Source organism: Mastomys coucha, unplaced genomic scaffold (assembly GCF_008632895.1).
Source record: "Mastomys coucha isolate ucsf_1 unplaced genomic scaffold, UCSF_Mcou_1 pScaffold15, whole genome shotgun sequence".
Taxonomy (NCBI): Eukaryota; Metazoa; Chordata; class Mammalia; order Rodentia; family Muridae; genus Mastomys; species Mastomys coucha.
Window position 1 is genome coordinate 120219104 of NW_022196897.1, and position 12646 is coordinate 120231749.

Here is a 12646-nt window from a genome sequence, read left to right on the forward strand (position 1 = left end):
GTGTGTATAGCCAGGTCAAATTTACAGTCTTCTCCAGAGTAGGAGAAAGAAGACAGCCAAGACTAAAAGTAGGAAACTTCTTTATAGCAAGTGATTACAAAAGTGAAATTTTAGAGTTATTTTAATGATCATGGGAAAGGTACATGTTAGGGGTTTATGGTCAAACAGTTACTGGAACATAGCATGAAATATTTTATGGTCAGTCAGTTCTCAGAAAAACAGAAATAATTTATGTGTAAGATTATAGAGGAATAAGAAGTAAAAAAAAAAAGTTGACCTTAAACTTGGAACATGATTAAAAGAAAAACTAGTATGCAGGGACAGTAGAGAAATAGTCAAATTCTAACATTATATTTAACTAGGTGAAGGAAGAAAAAAATGGAGTTAACTGTCCTTTAATATTAAGTAGCTCCCTTTAAGACCACATACACATCCTGTTTTTCAATCATCTGGCTAGCAAGTCAGACATCCCCTGTCACACATCTCCTATCAGTAGCCTTCAGAGAGGACCACTTCAGAGAGGACCACTCTGCTTCCTATCTGAGGGGCTTTCTAGCCTCTTCCTATCTTCTACACTTTTTAACCAGAATCTCGTCCAGGTGGAGGTTCCCTTCTTCCCTCATTTATTTATTTCTTCTTTACCTCTTGATTCTCTCAGCCTGAGCCTATGATATTTCTCTTGTACTCTGGGCAAGAAACCAATACTGCTATTACTTACCTAATTACACAAAGTGTCCTGCTTTGGCAGAGGGAAGCTCTTTCAAGCTAGTGGCTGGGTCCTTTGACCTTCCTACACCCTTTCTAACATCTCCTCACAGTCTGGCAACCCACAAGCTTTCGGATTCCACAGTGTGTTTTTAAAATGTAACCCCTTTTTAATTTAAACACAGAATAAGATTTTTGTGTAGCTAATAAAAGGACCAGTATTTACAAAAGCCAAGTGATTATTTTAAAAGAAAGTTTTAGTCTCTGAAAAGAATTGGTAGGTTTGAGATTAAAGCAAAAAAACGGAGTCTGCTGAGATGGTTTGACTCCTATGGATGCTTGCTGCACAGTCATGAAGACAGGAGTTCAGATCAGAGCACCCAGAGAGCAAGTTCCGAGTATGCTAAATACCTATAACCCTAGCTTCAAAGAGCTGTCTTCCTCCTCTGGCTTCTGCATATGCATAGGCATGTGCACTCACATACACATGTGCACTTGTGTGTTGCCTCACACATAAACCTACCAGTAAATAAATCTTTAAATTATATATATAAAATGGCCAATTGTAGTAGCATTTGCATTTGAGAAGATTTGCCTCTCAATTTGAGGGCTTTATGGTCTATAAAGTGAGTTACAGAAATTCAGGCCTATGTAGAAAAAATATATATATTTAAATATATACATATACATATATATACATATATATACATATATATATATATATATACATATATATATATATGTATATATATAGCCTGAAATAGGTGAGTTTGAAAAGAGAAAACAATGTAAATAGCATTAAAGCACTGTAAATGATAAAGGTAAAAGAGAAAGATAGGAGGAAAGGTGGAGGAAAAGAAGGAAAGAAAGAAGGAAGAAAGTAAGGGAAAAAAGAAAGAACTGGAAGTAGGCATGGAAATAGTAAGATCAGGTAATCCCAGCACCCAGGAAGCTAAGTAAGAAGTTTGTGTTCAAGGCTATCTTGGGTTACAAAGCAAGTCTGAGGTGTTCAAGGCTGTCCTGGAGCATCCAGCAAATACTTTGAAAGGAGAAACATCGGAATGATTTGAAACAGAATTGTTGGCTTCTGAGTTCACACATACACTTAGGCACTTCATAATAATACAATCACTTACTTGCTCTGTAATATTATGAAACTTGTGAGAGAATCTATTTTTTGTGTTTCCAATTTTGGTGTCTCGTGGATTTTTAGCTTGAGAATTTGTTGAATTTGTAGACAGCACTTATTTCTGAAGTAGAACACATTTTGACTGATTTTTGCCCCTTTCTAAGCAACAGGAGTTGGATATCAACTCTGCTCTATTCTATTGACGTGATTTCCTTCCAAATCCTTCATCTGAGAAAAATAAAGAAGTTGGTGACTAATACAGTGCTTGTACAGCACAGCCATGCATTGCACACTAAGAACAGAGACTCATGTTTTGTAGTACCTGCCTCCTTTGGATACACAGCCACAGGCTCCTAAGCAGCAAAGGATCTAGCTCTCCTCATTGGTTTTGTCCCTTCAGGTTTGTGCCACTAGGTGGCAGTAAAGCTCATAACAACATCCTCAATCTGGCTGATTGGGATTTTCAAAGCTCCATTATTCATGCATGTGATTTATTGATTCAAAAATGATTTCTTATTATTCAAATATAATTATGTCTAAATAACTGAAAGGAGCTGTGGATTCTGAAAAAACATAAATTGTGTCCTGTGCAGTCTTTACTCACATAAGTGTAATACCTACTTAATGGTGCATATTTATACCGCATATATGAGTAACGCACTATATAATATAAACACAGTGGAGCAATATAAAGGGAAACATTAGACAGCAACATATGCACGTCTGTAGCTGTCTTATAAAGGGGAACCCCATCTGCACTTGGAGCATTTTTGTTTATTCACCCAGGAGACATCAATAGCTAAATCAATCCTTATCAAAAGAATGGAGTATTCAGGTGGCTTTCTTCTCCGCTCTATTTTTCTAAAAGGAATCATTTTTAAAATAATCTACTTCTTTACAATCACAGTTAGGTATCTATTGAACCTGACAGTGGAAGCAGGCCAGCTAATATCATTGTTACGCTGAACGGAGGCGTCTTTTCATCTTCTGAAATAATATTTTGTTCATCTACATGTTCAGAGATTCCCTTTCACATTTATCAAACACACGGGTCGTAGAAAAACCTCTGCTTCTTCAAGAGCCCCAAATCAGAATAAGCTGAAATGTATCATGGGACTGCTAAATAAGGTACAGGACAGACACACATCTGCTTGGAATTTTATTTTGTCTTACTTAGAAAATCATCTAACATCACCCAGCAACTAAAGAAGCCCACTGAATTATGAGAGGGACTATGGGATGTGTCCCCTTAGTAGCTATGTGTTCACTGGTTTGCTTTCACCCTCTACGAACAGGCCTTTTCTGAATTCTAAATCTTGTACTTAGTTTTAATGCCTGATCGAGACCCTCGCATCCCTTTGAAGCCTCCTGCAGGCTCAGTGATGCCAGCAGCAGTTGTTAATTCCCGGCAGGTGACCTGGCTGTCAGCACCCTGGGTGGGCCTCTTCTCTTTGCCCAATTGACCAGTAACCCTTGGTTAATGTCCCCTTTCCACCTATTTTATTTTAATTGGTCCAGTCTGTCACTAGACTTAGTTGCTCAGCTCTTAGGTGGCAGTTATTTCCTGTGACCCCTACTTAAGAGATTGCATTTTGCATGTTATCTCTTCAGGGATAGGTGGGCACTTCTGTATATTAAGAATCCCTGCCCATAGAAGCTGGTGTACCTTCTATCACCTGAGGCCATATTAGCTAGTAATCCCCTCTGCTGTGCCTTTAGAATCTCCTTTGTCTTCTTGTAGTCTTGGAGAATTTCTCATACAAGATGATTGAAAAGCAAACTATGAAAAAGGAGCCTCCTAGTGACCAAGTAGGAAAACCTAAAATGGATGGAACTAACATTTTAGCTTTTTTTTTTTTCTGTATGCCCTGATTGTTCTGCAGAAATATGTTTCTGCAAATATTATTAAACTTAATAGTTAAAGCTCCATTTGAGAACTTCAAAACAGAAAGATGTTTGACCCAGTAAGTCAAAACTTCAGCATTCTACATAATTGTGACTCTTATGATTCCCATGAGGTCAGGAGGGACTCATAGAGTCCTCCGTTATTTGTCTCAGAGTAGAGGGCAACCATTTGAATGTTGCTCTCCTCTTCAGCACCTTGCACTTTCCACAGAGCAGCTACTGTTTAACTGAAAAGGCATCCATCAGAGGAAGATGAAATTAACTGGGATTAAGACTCGGGGCTGCACCTGGCCTCTTTCGGTAGCTTTCATTTGGACCATTTCTCAGACTACACAATGGGTCTCGGTAGACAAGTCAGTTTCAGTTTGTTTTGTTTAATGAGGTGTCCTAGCTAGCTTTTCTTATTATAGCATATAAGTTGCCATGGCTACCAGAGTTCTGAGGATTCATTTCTTATGATGAACCTATCTTAACTAGCTTTTTTCATATTATATAAATAATGCTTGATTTTTTTTTAAAGGACTGTTTCAGGAGACACATTAATTTACATAGAAGAAAAGTAAAATGTCCTGAAATCTCACAACTGTATCTCTTTGTGCAGATATACACAGAACACACAGACACACACACACACACACAAACATACACACATAATTTCATGTAAAGTTTATGATACCAACTACTTTAATATCACTCTGTAAAAGCATTTGGTATTTTTTTTGCAAAGATGGCCTTGTCTCTTTCTGGGGCATGTGGACTAGAAAAACCATTTTTCTAATTGATTTTGTTCTAGGCATGTAGGATTAATCCCTAAATAAGAGCAAGGGAATGAAAGAACACCATATTTTTTCCCCTTTTTAAATTTCCTCTCCCACTTTCTCTTAGCTTATACTTTTGTTCCTTTCGAAAGTGCCTGCATGGATATAACATGGGTCTACCTCCCTTCAGCAAGTCCCCAGTCTGCTGCAGAGACTGAATTCCTCTGAGGCCTCCTGCTCCTAGCTCTTCAGTTGACACCTTAGCCTTGGTGTTGATGCCGTACTCTTTGGTGTGGCGCATCCCAGACAATGACTGAGTGTGTGGGGGCAAGAAGAGTACACGGCCACCTGTGTGCTGTGTAAGGCTGCTCCGGAGGATGCCCTGCCCTCCGATGATCTCCATTAAACTGGTTGATACTGCGACAGATACAAATATATTTTCAGGCAGGTTTTAGCTTGCTAGGCTTCTTCCTCTTTTATTTTCATGGGGACCATTTCTGGAAAGATCTCTGGAGCTCTTAAGTCCATGTGCATATCTGCTTTATGGAAAGGGAGAATGAAGCACTTACCTTGGTCTACTTACTTAGTTACACACACAAATACACACACACACACACACACACACACACACACACACACACATAAGGTTTGCCACTGTTTCTAGCAATTTTCATACATGTTAATTCTAGTCATTTTGCTTCCTAACAAGGTAGTGTGGAAGTTTATTCATGCCCACTACTGGAGTTCCAGCGCTTTATACTATTAGCCATGGTATCAATATTTTATTGTGTTCTGGATTTCCCTGATGCTTTGGGTTAGGAGCCTTTTGCATTTTGCATTTTCTTTGACTGTTGTGTCAATGTTTTCTATGGTATCGTCTGCACCTGAGATTCTCTCTTCTGTCTCTTATATTCTGTCGGTGATGCTTGCATCTATGATTCCTGATCTCTTTCCTATCTCCAGGATTGTCTCCCTTTATGATTTCTTTATTGTTTCTATTTATTTATTTATTTATTTATTATTTATTTTTGTTCGAGACAGGGTTTCTCTGTGTAGCCCTGGCTGTCCTGGAACTCACTCTGTAGACCAGGCTGGTCTCGAACGCAGAAATCCACCCGCCTCTGCCTCCCAAGCGCTGGGGATTAAAGGTGTGTGCCACCACTGCCCAGCTTTTTTTTTTTTTTTTTTTAATTTTTCTTTTTTAGATCCTGGCAGTTTTGTTCAATTCCTTCGCCTGTTCGTTTGTGTTTTTCTGTAATTCTTTAAGGGATTTTTGTGTATCCTCTTTAAGGGCTTCTACCTGTTTACCCGTGTTCTCCTATATTTCTTGAAGGGAGTTATTATGTCCTTCTTAAAGTCCTCTATCATCATTATGAGATGTGATCTTACCTCTGAATCTTACTTTTTCGGTGTGTTGGGGTATGCAGGGCTTGTTGTAGTGGGAGAACTGGGTTCTGATGTTGCCAAGTAGCCTTGGTTTCTCTTGCTTAGGTTTGCATTTGCCTCTAGCCTTCTGGTTATCGCTGGTCTTGCTGTCTCTGACTGTAGCCTGCCCTTCCTATGAGCCCGTGTGCCTGTGATCTTAGGTGTGTCAGCACTCCTGGAGACCAGTTTTCTCTGGCAGGATTTGGGTGTGGAGAGCTATGTCACAGAATTAGCTCTAGGGCTAAGATGTCACCATGGTAGGGACGCATGGCAGCAAGCCACAGTCATGGTGGCAGGAGCAGGGATCACAGAATTAGATGGTGACCAGAAGGATCCTATCCCTGGCTGCTTCACAGTTCCTGTGCCCTGTGGGTCCCTCTTAGGCCAGTTATTGGTGCAAAAGTGTTAGTCTCACCTGTGAATTTAGGAGTGACAGCACTCCTGGTAGATCAGCTCTCTCCAGGAGGGATTTGGGTGCAGAGAGCTGTGGCTCAGCCTTATTTATATTTTAAATGTTTAGTTTTTCCACTAGTGAATTTTCCCAATCTTTCAACACTCCAAACTATAGCAAACAAACTGGCACATTCTTTCTTATGTACTCTGTCTCTCAGTGCTACACTCTTCAGGTGTGAGAGTTAAAGTACTATGAGTGTGTGTTTATCTATTTACTCATTTCTTTTTTGAGCCTTGTGTGTGTGGGGGGGGCTGTGCATGCGCGTGTGTGGTTCATGTGCTTTGAAGACAGGAACTTAAAGTGTAGCTCTCACTGAACTGGGCCTCACAATTTCCTCTCTTGCCCTCTCCAGTACTATAATTACAGGTATGTACTACCACATCTGGCTTGTACTTTGAATTTCAATAAAGTATTGCTTGAGATACAACATTGGAAAAAGACCCTAAAGTTAATTTTCATATCCACTCAAAATTAAAGAAAGACTTTCTTCTGCATTCCTTCCAGTAGGAGGTGTACATGCATTGATTTCTCCCCAGTCTGAGTCCTATAAGTGAAGTTGATGTCACTTACATCTCTTATCTCTGACTACAGAAGAATTTGAGCATTTTCTATGCTTAATCTTTATTAGCATTTGCACATCTTCAGATTGCTTTAGATCATAAGTTTTCCTATTTTTATACTTTTATTATTTTATATAATGGATACAAAGTTTTATTTTAATATATTTGTATATATTTATGAGTCTGTAAAATCCATATTAAATTTATATAAAATGTATGTAGATTTTTTCCTATTAAAATTTTAATTTAATTTGTAAGAACTCTGTGAATAGTGGGTGGCATAACTGTATAAATTACTTTTCTGTGGCTGTGATGAAATACTATAATCAGAAGCTACTTAAGAAAGAAAATTTAATGTCCACCTTTTGGTCTTCCTTCTTCTTGAGTTCCTTGTGGAATGTGGGTTGTTCTTCCTGTATTCCAAACTTCTGGGCTAATAACCACTTATCAGAGAGTGCATACCGTGTTTGTTCTTTTGTGATTGGGTTACCTCACTCAGGATGATATTCTCCAGATCCATCCATTTCCCTAAGAATTTCATAAATTTATTGTTTTTAATAGCTGAGTAGTACTCCATTGTGTAGATGTACCACAATTTCTGTATCCACTCTTAGGGCCAGAAAGTGGGAGAGGGCGGGGTGGCAGGCATGGGGAAGTGGGAGGCAACAGGGGTTTGTTTTGGTTGTTTTTGTTTGTTTCTTTGTTTTTTTGGAGGGGAAACTGGGAATGGAGAAATTTACATGTAAATAAAGAAAATATCTAAAAGGAAAAAAACCATAATAATAGTAACTTGAAAAAAAAAAGAAAGAAAGAAAATTTATTTTAATATTCAGTTTCATGGGCTAAGATGTCACCATGGTAGGGACGCATGGCAGCAAGCCACAGTCATGGTGGCAGGAGCAGGGATCTCAGACATCATACCTTCACACATAGAAAGCAGAGAGGGTCGACTGAAAGTGGAACAGGGCTAGAAACCCCCAATGCTGGTTCCAGTGATGGACCTTCTCCAGCAAGACCACACCTACAGATCCCATCACTTCACTAAAAGCACTGCTAATTGAGCACCAAATGTTTAAATACATAAGTCTTTTTGATGCACCTGGGAGATTTCTAGTCTCTCACAGTGTGTATATATTGGTCAGGGTTCTCTAGAATCACAGAATTTATGGGTAGTCTCTATAGTAAAGGAATTTGTTGATGATTTACAGTCTGTAGTCCAACTCCCCAATGGTCTGTGAATGTGGACTGCAGCTGTGAATGGAAGACCAAGGATCTGCAGTTGCTCAGTCCCACAAGACAAGCAGGTGATGAAGAATGGATCTTCCTTCTTCCAATGTCCTTATGTAGGTCTCCAGCAGAAGGTGTGGCTCAGATTAAAGATGTGTGCCACCATGACACCTGGATCTGGGACTTGCTTTTTCCCAAATGACTTGAACTCAGAGATCTCCTTATGTTAGTCTCCTGGGATTCAGCCACTATGTCTCAAGATCTCCATGCCAAGATCCAGGTCAGAAACTTGTATCTCCCAACCTCAAGATCTGGATCACAGGTGAGCCTTCCAATTCTGGATTGTAGTTCATTCCAGATATAGTCAAGTTGACAACCAGGAGTAGCCACTAAAGTATATATATATGGACTCATCTCTTTCATAATGTGAATTTGTTTTGTGCTTTTTAGTGAGATTTATAATTTTCTTCACATAAATCATTTGTCATATTTTCATACTTATCTGAAATTATTCTGTAGATTTTCTTTTTAATATGCAAACATTGATTCTACCATTTGTTTCTAGTTGGTTATTTCTGTTGACAATTGAATATATGTCTTCTAATTAGCTAAAGATTTCTTTATATTTTTTCTTTACTAACCTCTATGATCCATTTTGCCTTGTAGGTGAGAAGAAACAATTATAAGTCATTTTGAAGGAAATTTTGGAGTCCTTGAATTCACTAGAGTTTCTAATATAATAGTGATTAATGGAGAAAGTGCCAGACATCTTCCTCTTACAGTTTTAGCTATTCACTTAGCTAATGTTGGCTGTCAGGTGTTTGAAGCTAAAACACACTGTTATTTTTCTTACTCCTGTTTTAGATTTTTATTCCCTTAGCAATATCTGTGTGATATTTTTGTTTTCCCTGTAATTTGTTGACTTGATGACTTGAGAGACTTCTGGTACTATATGTGAAACCTGAGCTCTCCTGCAGGGTCTTTGCTCCCTATTGACTTCCTGAACTGAGAAATGAAGCATTCCAAGCATTCTGTGACAGAGTTAAGGTGGAAATGACTGGCCAGTCCAGCTCTGCAATCATTCATTAGTTTCAGTGTCACCTTAACATCTACTAAAATGTAATAAAGTCTTCCATCCCTTGTTAGCCTCATTTTTAAAATATGAATCCTGGGGCCAATTTTGCTAATTTTCATTTTCTAAGAAAGTATGCAATTTTTCTCTAGATTTTTCAACATAGAATTATTTATCTTGGTTTGTCTTTATCTTTTACCTCCTTTTTTTCTTCTTATTGAATACTTAAAAAAAATTTTTTTAATCATTATCCACAGATGTTTGCCATCTTTAGGACTAGAGTTTATCTGCTAAATTTCAGGTTAGGACAACTAACTGAGGTGTCTATTTAACATATCAAAGCAAACCTGGCCTCCAGGTTCTCCCACAATCCCTCAGTCCTTACCTGTTACAGGGTATGGCGGGCGTGCCCCACCCTCTACCCTGAACTCTCCAGCCCAGGGTGTGGGCTTCCCTTTCCCCAGAGGCTCTTCCCTATAAAATCCAGACATTTTGGTTACCCATCTCCTATTGTACCTTTGGCCTCCTGGCTACTGCACCTGGTTCTCCCTCTCCCGTTCTCCTGCTCCCCCACCCACCCACATGACCAAGCTCGGTCTGGTCACGTCTACTCTGGACTCTCCCAGATCTGTCTGTCTCTGCCTATGCTCTCCCACATATCTATAATAAATGTTCTCCTCCACCATACCCAGGAACAATCATGTTCTTTCCTTTTCTTTTTATTTCCTAATTTCATTTATCTATTTGCTACATTTTAAATTCTTCTAAATTCAGGATTTTGCTTTTGCTCTATATTCATCTTTTCTCACATTTATATTTGCATTCTCCCTAACTCCTATTTAAAAACTATAAACTTTCTGATAGAAGATAAACAATACGGAGAGATTGATAACATAGCATTTGTTGGTGATGGATACATTAAGAAAAGAACTCAATAGTGACCATCATTAGCACAGTGGTAGCCATCATTAACTCAGTGGTAGCCATCAGTACACTATGCTTCACAAATATCTTTGAAAAAGACAAATTATGATTTAAATTTTAGTTTTTAAAAATGGCTAGTGGGTTAGAGCGTGGGATCACTTCTTTACATTTGAAACATCACTTGTCAGCTCTATTTTTCTTTTAGGGTTTTTCACTAGAATAATTACATATTATTTGCAATAAGCTAGGAGCAATCACAATGTCTTCCTACAGATGGGTAGACAAACCATTTGTGGTAGATATGTACAATGAAATACTACTGAGTAATAAAAAGGAATAACTCTTAAAACATAAAAACAGATAAAAGTTTGATAATATGCTAAGTAATAGAATCCAGACACTGTATGGTTCTAGCCAGAAAATGCATAATGCTGGCACCTACAAAGACAGAGAATACTGTGTCAGCAGTTGGTTGGGTTAGGGGCACTTAGAGGTTCATGAGAGATGGACTATCAAGGGAAAAGTTACATTTATTTTTAGTATTTCTAAAAGTAAATTAGTATTTTCATGTAGTGTGCATCCATGTGTGTCACACACAGATGTTACTGTGTGTGGAGGAGAGAGGACAAGTTGCAGGAGCCAGTTCTTTCCTCCCTCAGTGTGGATCCCAGGGATGAAACACTCATGGTTGGTTTTGGCAGCCTGCTCTTTTACCTACTTTGTCTTTGCACTGGCCGAGAGAATTTGCTTATTATCTTGAACATGGTGTTGGTTTTACAAGAACACACCCACACCAAAATTCAGCAAATTGTATATTTTAAACATGTCCTTTGATACATGTGCATCATATATCATGAAAACATTAAAAAATAACAAAAAGTAATTTTAGGAGGATTGTGTTTAGATTACACTGCAAAAATATTCCTTTGATAGAAGTTGGGAAATAACCAAGTTCTACGGTATGTTGCTGACCTTGAAACATACATTCATTAGGGGGCTTTCATATGGGGCAAGTAATGCCCACTCTTAGCTCTATTTTAGAATAGGTTTTTTGTTTGTTTTGTTTTTGTTTATTGTTTTGTTTTGTTTTAATTTTTACTGCGATGCATATATGTGCCTACAGGAATGATGGGGCAAAGGAGCAATAGGTTTCTTACATGGCCAGAGCACAAAATTAGAAGTAGGGAGAAGTTTATATTTGCTTGAAGCCAGAGCTTCTTTTCTAATTAAATTAGTATATAAAATAACAGGTTTCATTATATTATCCTTCTAATATATGTTATGGTTGGTCTTCCACTCCCATTCGTTCCTCTACCTCATTGCCCTGCCCACTCCCACTTGTCTCCTTTGCCCTTAAGAACCCCCTTGCTTCATCTTGTGTATTTTATTACCCTTTCAGCATCCTTCCTTAAAAGCTCCTTTCTACTCTTCTGGTCTGTGGTCTCCTTTCTGATTTTTACTATCATGATTTTGTTGTTTTTTCCTGGCTGTGTTTTATTGCTCAAAACCGATTCATTTCTCTCGGTTTCCTTTTTCTTTTTTTAATGTAATAGGAATTAAATAAAAATAAAGACCTGTCTTAGTTACTGTCATATTGTTGTAACGAAGCACAGTGAGGTCAAGGCCACCTTTAAAAGAAAGCATTTAATTGGGGACTGACTTACTGTGTCTGAGAGTCAGTCCATGATTGACATGGCAAGGAGCACAATGGCGGGCAGCAAGGTATGGTGCAAGCACAGTAGGTGAGATGATCTGTAAAACATAAGAACAGAGAAACACTGGGCCTGACATGGGCTTCTGAGACCTCCAACCAAACCCCCAGTCATGATGCATCTTCTCCAACAAGGCTACACTGTAGTACAAGCAAATTCGGCGTATCCCCGACTAGTTTATAAATAAATGAGACTCAGGTTATTTTATTGGGTTTTGACAATACTAGGGGGGTAACCCCTAGTCTGTTTTTCTAACTGCTGGTCTGGCTATCACCCCAGGAATGTTCCCCACATAACTGCTGTTTCTCCACAACACCATGTGTTCGTGGTACACCTCCTCTCATAACACCTTTCTCTCTCTCCCCTTAGTTCTCCTCTTTTCTCATGGTCTCCTGTCTCAGACCCAAAGCCCAGGAACCAAAAACCTGCCTATCTCTCTTCTGCCTAGCTATAGGCAGTAGGCATCTTTATTCACCAACTAAGGATAACTTGGGGGGTAAGGTTACATCACATCATTTGGTGTATGTGAGGATCTTCTCATCTCTGAGATAACCAGAGCCAATACATTACAATACACAGCAACGACCAAACCTCAACAGTTTTAAATTAATTACAGGGTTTGCACAACAAAGGCCAATAAACGTGAGAATTTCCCTGCATCCTCACGAACATCTGCTGTCATTTTTTTTTCTCTTGGCCAGTCTGACTGGTAAAAAATGAAATATCAAAGTGGTTTTAGTTTGTATTTCCTGATGGCTAATGATGTTGAACATCT

At 38.6% G+C, this 12646-nt stretch overlaps 1 long non-coding RNA gene across 1 annotated transcript in view; it reads right to left on the minus strand.

Annotated features, from left to right (window-relative positions):
• LOC116092379 overlaps positions 1-11888 on the minus strand; it is an 18278-nt gene extending 6390 nt beyond the window's left edge. Inside the window, exon 1 of the long non-coding RNA XR_004119233.1 lies at positions 11824-11888. This is a non-coding gene — a long non-coding RNA (uncharacterized LOC116092379). The remainder of the gene's footprint in view (positions 1-11823) is intronic.
• Between the last annotated feature and the right edge of the window lie 758 nt (positions 11889-12646).